The sequence below is a fragment of the Mixophyes fleayi genome, chromosome 7 (assembly GCF_038048845.1).
Source record: "Mixophyes fleayi isolate aMixFle1 chromosome 7, aMixFle1.hap1, whole genome shotgun sequence".
Lineage (NCBI taxonomy): Eukaryota > Metazoa > Chordata > Amphibia > Anura > Limnodynastidae > Mixophyes > Mixophyes fleayi.
This window is the reverse complement of record NC_134408.1, coordinates 44,202,705-44,209,884: the sequence shown is the minus strand read 5'-3', so window position 1 is coordinate 44,209,884 and position 7,180 is coordinate 44,202,705.

Below are 7,180 nucleotides of genomic sequence, written 5' to 3'. Positions count from 1 at the left end.
GGATCACATTTCCTTTTCAGTATAGCTCTAAAATTTTATATAACATGACCAGCAAAAGAAGAATAAACAATTTAACAGTTCAATATAAAGCTTCAAATTAGTGAAATTATTGTGATTTGTCAAATGCACAGCTGTATACAGAAGTGGCAGTGATTTAGGTGTTGGCATGAATGTATCCAGCCCACATTTAGCAGGAAGTGTCATGATCAACCAAGTGCCTCTCATCGGGCACCATCATGACTGGTAGATCCATCCACTTCCCATATAGATGGGACCATTTGCACACAAAAAAGGACTTTGTCATCACAAAAGAACATGTGTCTATGACGCAATTGTTGTACTTTTTTCTTAGTAAACCTTACTGAAAGTAATTTACAAATACTGCTCAAAAGTGAAAATCTGCACTGAAAACTTTGTATTTTTCTTCAATCTTACTGGTAAAAGTTTGAAAATGAAAGCAAACATATTCTCAGTTCTGTGTCCTGAACTTCTGTATGCATTCTTATTAATTCCTTAATGTAAAGGAAATTGAGGGTAATCATCCTTAATGTTAGAAATAAAGCCAAAAAACACGAACAGAAATGAAAAATAAAATTATGTTCATCTATTGGGTGGATTGTCAATATCTTTATGTAATCCTCAGTGGTGGAATTACTTAATATTTAAGGCTAACTGCTTCAAATATGAACTTACTGTTATGACAACTAGTGCGGCATAAACTTATAGAACATATATAGGAGGTCTTCACCTATAGCAGCCGCCTTTCCCGTAGAGACTGGTTACGCTCACAGGTACTCAGATGCCCCCAGGTCTTAAACTCAAAGTAGTATAAGTTTATACTCGCACAGCTGCGTACGGGTACAGGTGATGTCACACAGAACAGCGGCGGACCAGCGATTTGCAGACTACGGAGCACCGGAGGTGGTGTCAGGAAACGGCACGTTCAGGGTCACAGGCAATGGCTCGGAATCCAGGGACAGGCAACGGATCGGTACACAGGCAGAGGTCAAGGGTTACAACTATAACCGGCAGGGAAGCTAAGCCCTCCATGCCTTAAATACCAGTATTGGCCAATGGGAGCAGAAACAACATCAGCCACAGGTGGCTGCAATAACAAACCCATGTGGCTACATTGCGCAGGCGCCTGGCTGGAGCTAATGCCGGGACGCGGCGCTGTCTGAAACAACGGCCGGGTCGACCCCCGGAAATGATGTCCCGGTTGTCATAGTGACGGCCGGGAAGCAGGTAAGAGAGTTGCGGCGGCTGGGCACCGCTGCGGCTCGTAACACTTACATGGTCAAAGCTTATTGCGAGTTTAGACTACACAATAAATATTTGCATGTGGAGTTATGCAGGAATGCTTGTTGTTAGGTCATGCTGGCAGGAACTGAAATTGTCAGAGCTACTGTAAACTACAATAGAGTAATTTTCCACTATTTTTACATAATATTTAGTTCCACATTGTCTGCAAGTGATCTATGGTTTGTGCCTTTCGGTGTAGTACGAATTAATAATTATGTTAACACTGACAGTGTTTACACCTACATATTTATTATGATACTGAACAGAGCGACATGTAAGAAAGACCTACTTAGCTGTAAACAGACACAGGGCAGATCCGATGTGAGGAGAGGGCGACACTTCCAAATGACATCACTTGCAACCGCGACTTGGATTTTTTTTTTTGTAAAAAAAATGGGCAACGCACGGACCCATTTCATCATGGTAATGTTAATTGTATTGCTAACCCTAACCCGCAACCTACCCTAACCACAATGCCCTAACCCAAAGATTGTACTTGCATGGGTTTGTGCGTTGCCACTTTAGAAACCGAATGTCCAAGTCGCAGTTTGAAGTGTCGCCCTCTCCTCACATCGGATCTGCCCTGTGTCTGTTTACAGCTAAGTAGGTATTTTTTTTACATGTTGCTGTGTTCAGTATCGTAATAATTATGTAGGTATAAACACTGTCAGTGTTTAAAGTATCATAAATACCATTACCACCGGTGCCTGTAAAGCAGTTATAAGCAACCTGATACACTGCAGTGGCCACATGGAGCGGCCGTCTAATTTTCGAATGGACTGCACATTACCCTTAGGGGTATATTTACTAAACTGCGGGTTTGAGAAAGTGAGGATGTTGCCTATAGCAACCAATCAGATTCTAGTTATCATTTAGTTAGTACCTTCTACAAAATGACAGCTAGAATCTGATTGGTTGCTATAGGCAACATCTCCACTTTTTCAAACCTGCAGTTTAGTAAATATACACCTTTTGTTTCAGTAATAGGTTAAAACAATACATTTAATCAAATAAAGAGACACATATCTATAATAACACCAGCAGGCATTTTAAACAAATGTTAGGCCAGGTACACACTGAAGAATTTTCCAACCAACGTGTTACCTACAATGATTATACAACGACTGAAGGTCCAAACGCTCAGGCGATTCATGCATATAAACTAGACACGTTTTAAACAATTAATAAAGACCGACCGTCCGGGCAGCGACTTTTTACAGTCATATAGTCGTGTTAAAAGAGTTGGATTTCGTACACACTGAAATTACATATGTGGTCCCTGTAGTGATATCCCCAAGAAATTTAAATAATGGGCCATGCATAGTGGCCTAGTGGTTAGCACGTCTGCCTCACAGCACTGGGGTCATGAGTTCGATTCCTGACCATGGCCTTATCTGTGTGGAGTTTGTATGTTCTCCCTGTGTTTGCGTGGGTTTCCTCCGGGTGCTCCGGTTTCCTCCCACACTCCAAAAACATACTGGTAGGTTAATTGGCTGCAATCAAAAATTGACCCTAGTCTCTCCCTCTCAGTCTGTCTGTGTGTGAGTGTCTATAGTATGGAATTTAGACTGTAAGCTCCAATGGGGCAGGGACTGATGTGAATGAGTGCTCTGTACAGCGCTGCGGAATTAGTGGCGCTATATAAATAAATGATGATGATGATGATGATTAATAACCACCCAAAAACTCTTAAAAGGAGAAGGAAACACGTCTTCTTCATTTATTCTGAAACATATACTTAAGTAAATAAAGGCACAAGTATAAAACATGCTGAATATACACGTACATGGTTACAAAACACGTGCAAGATACATTGCCATGTACACAGTTATATAAATATGCTTGCAGTCATATACAATACACATCTATATTACATGTACACAGTTGTATAATTAGGCAGCCAGACAAATCTAATACACCTTTTGTATTTCAAATGTATGTGTCTTTAATCTATACTAGAGTGACTAAGGAGAATAATTATAGAGGCAGACATATGCAATACACATATATAGAATACAAAGCTTTTCTTGTAGACTGTACTGACAAAGGTGTATAATTAAACAAGCCGATATACTATACACATCAATGCAGTAGACAGCTACTATTGCTTTAACATTAGAAGCACCTAATTACCAATTGGCTGGCATTCGGACACCGCATCAAGTGGGAGACGTACAGGCATCAGAAATTTACATATACAGGCCCCCAAAGCAGTCGCAGCTCAAGGAACTATCAGCAGTTGGTGGTGGATCGATCAGAAATTTATACACATTACATGATCGTAAGGTGATTGGAACGAGATTATTAAACAGTACGACCAACCAAATGAACTGACGATCGGCACTTTGGAGCGACTTTTGACCATCGTGTAATTATACACACTAGGCCGACATACGAACAAACTTTTGTATGTCGGTTGTTTTGATGATTGGACAAAAAGCTCCAATGTGTACCTAGCCTAACATTACAGGAAAAAAAAATCTGACAATTCAGCAGGAAGGTGCTGGGGGCCACAAAGGAGGCTCAGTGGCTGGCTGTGGCCCATCACTGGCTTAGAGTGTTCACTCTTTACTCGTCTTTCCAGTAAGTGAATAGTACCTATCTTTTTTTCCAAACATGGCCCCAACATTCCAGGGAGCGGACAAGCCATGACAGAGCTTATTATACAGGACTGGTCAGAATGCTGCACTATACAGCAGCAACTGACACTGCTGCTCCATGATGTGGGTGATCTGTGCACAGCACCAGTGATGACATCAGTGGAAGTCACAAGCACTCTGCACAGAGTTCCTTCCCACATGGAGCAGCAGATGTGGAAGTTGCTGTGAAGACCAATGCCCTCCTCCACTGAACTGGTCTCCAGTTGGAATCGCCACCTGTTACCCTGCGCTGGCCTCTGACATCTCCCTCGTCGTTTTTCGGGTAAGTCTGCTTGTATTTCACTTGTCTTCTTCTCCCTTCAGCTTTTTAATGTAGGAATCACAGTTGTCGGCATGGTGGTAATCAGTAATCCGATTACCACCGATTTATCTAACAATCAACCTGAAAAGTAATCCTATAACACTGTTAACATTTGCTACGCTGAAAAGTATGTCTTTCACCAGGCAAGTTATATTAAGGTAAGGATTAAGGTAAAATACAGACCATTTGATTCTGTCTACAGCAGGAGTCTGCAACCCCTGACCACTTCTTTCTTACACTCCAGAGCTTCGCAGCTGTTTTACTAAAGCAGCCAAAGATAGCTCCGTTTGGTCATCTTCAACTGTATTAGTGAAGCAGCTCCAAGGTTCCCTTGTGGAACGAACGATGTGAGGAGGTGTGTGCTGAGTCTCCAGAGGGTAAGTATGAGGCATCATATAAACTGGAGGCACAGCTATGTGGCACAATATAAACTGGGGGCACAGCTATGTGGCACAATAGAAACTGGGGCACAACTACAGCTGGCACACCTGGGCTTGAAAATACTTTTTCTGGCACACTGATAGAAAAAGTTTGCGGACCCTGTCTACTGTATACTTCATTCATTGGTATTTTTGAACAAAATATTTATATGTGGATTGTGGTTTAGGCTAATCAATAGATTATAATGCTCTCTATATTCTACAGAGGTCACTATAATGCTTTGTATATTGCACAGAGGTGACGAGAATGTTCTCGGGTTTGTAAATTGGTCACTAGAATTTTATCTGTATTCCATATTATTCAACAAAATGCTCTCTGTATTGTGAAGATGTTACTGTACTGCTTTCTATATTGTATAATTGGTCACTAGAATACTTTGTGTGTGGTGTATTGATCACTAGAATATTCCATGTATTGTATATCGGTCTAAAATGCTCCAGTTATTGTATATCATTCACTAGAATGCTCCATGTATTGCATATTAGTCACTAAAATCAGTCAATAGAATACTCTTTGTAATGTAAACAGTTAACTATTATGTTCCCTGCATTGAATAGAGGTCACTAGAATAGTCTCTGGTTTATATACTGTGATGAGATGGTGATGTCAGGGCACTGTAACTAGGGGTTTAGCCTGCTGTACACCCCTTCTTGTCCAAACTGTGGTTTATTTTGCTTGGATTGTTTGAACTGGGTACGTAGGTAATTTATGTCCATTGCACAATTCTTAAGTTCCCGATGGAGTTGCACACACTTCTACTATTATGTAAATTGTAAACATTCCTGTGGCTGGATCACATAGAAATAACTTATTGTAGAAATTTGTTTCAATTAGTGGTGCAGTGTGCTGTCATATATCATTGCAAATGTACTGATTTTTTTATATTGTTTCTATTGGAAATGTATTGATTTCTGAGGCTGTATGCCATATAGGAGGAAATTTGTTTTTGTAACTTCTGAAGGCAGGTAATCCCATGCTAATTAAGCAGGGGGTCGTTACCTGTTACCCTGTCCTGTTAAAAAGATAGACAAACTACATTAATAATGCAAAGGTGGAGAAAAGTATCTGCGCTAATTCCCAGTAAATCTGAAATGGCAGCCGTAAATGGAGACAGTGTAAGGAGGGGATCCCTCCTTCCTGGACAGAATATCAAACACCCACAGGTAGACCTGTGGTAGTCCCCAGGCGCCTGGTAGAATATAAGAGTATAATATGCAAACCAAGAGAGGTGTAATGTCAAAACATGAGATATATTTAATAACATGCAAATTGACTGTACTTAAACAGATAACCAATGATTGATAAGTACAACCATATAGTCCATAATCAAGGATGGGGTAAAAACACCAATAATCACCTTTTAGCGTGGGGTATAGCTGCTTGAGGTGAAACGAAAGTCCAGCGGAAGCCCCACTGTAAAAAAAAAAAAAAAAAAGGCTCTGCAGAGGGATAGTGCACTCTCTCTCTTACTTATTATTAGCCAGTGATGTATATATGCACTTGCATGGAGAATAAGTCAAAGTCCGATATGAGACAAGAGTCCAATCCTTTATCGCTTAGCACCATATGTTAAAAGCCACAAACAATTTGTGAGTCTCACGTATAAAAGTACAGTTCCATGACAACAACTGAACAACAGGTTCCTGTAAGTATGAACGCTGCCAGAAATAATCACGCAGTAAATGGTCAGTCTAATAATTCACTCCAAAGATAGAAGCAACTCTGGTGAGGCATAGGAAGGGAAAGAAATTCACTTACCCAGCTCCCGGAGAACTCGCTATGCAAGCGGCCTTCCTACTCACTCCTTACATCCGCCTTGTTTCATATCCAGCTGCCAGGGTGAAATTGAAATGGTCCGGAGTACGCACATGCGGTTGTTCCTGTCCGATAATGTAATCTCGTGTAGCTGGCTTGGCGGTTGATAAAAAAGAGTCTAAGGGGCATATTTAACAAATCACGGTAGTACTTACCGTGGAATTAAAGTCCCTCCGCAAATTTATTAAAGGTGCATCGCAGCAGATATCATGGATATCTGCTGCTTTGCACTCCTGATCGTTTTTGCGAGCAGTCACCATTCAACAGAATGGTGACTGCTCTGGCCGCAATCTAACAAGTCCCGAAAATATTTTTTTTTCGGGAACTTGTCTTGTTAATGTACGCCAGCTGCTGGCGTACATCATCCGAATTGAAGAAGTCCAGTGCTGTCAGCTCTGCTACGAAGAGCAGAGCTGGACAGCGCATGTGTGGAGGGATCACATGATCCCTCCCTGTCACTCAGCGCGCTCTCTCTGCAACGATAGTTGCAGAGACAGAGTGGGGACTTTGTGCGCATGTGCACTGCACATGCGCAATTGAAGGAAGAAGAGGAACGAAGAGGAGATCCCGAGACAGCGCGTCCGAAGAGGGGGGTAAGTGTGATTTTTTTCTATCACAGAAACAGCAGTTTTTCGGAACTGCTGTTTCTGTGTTCCCTTTT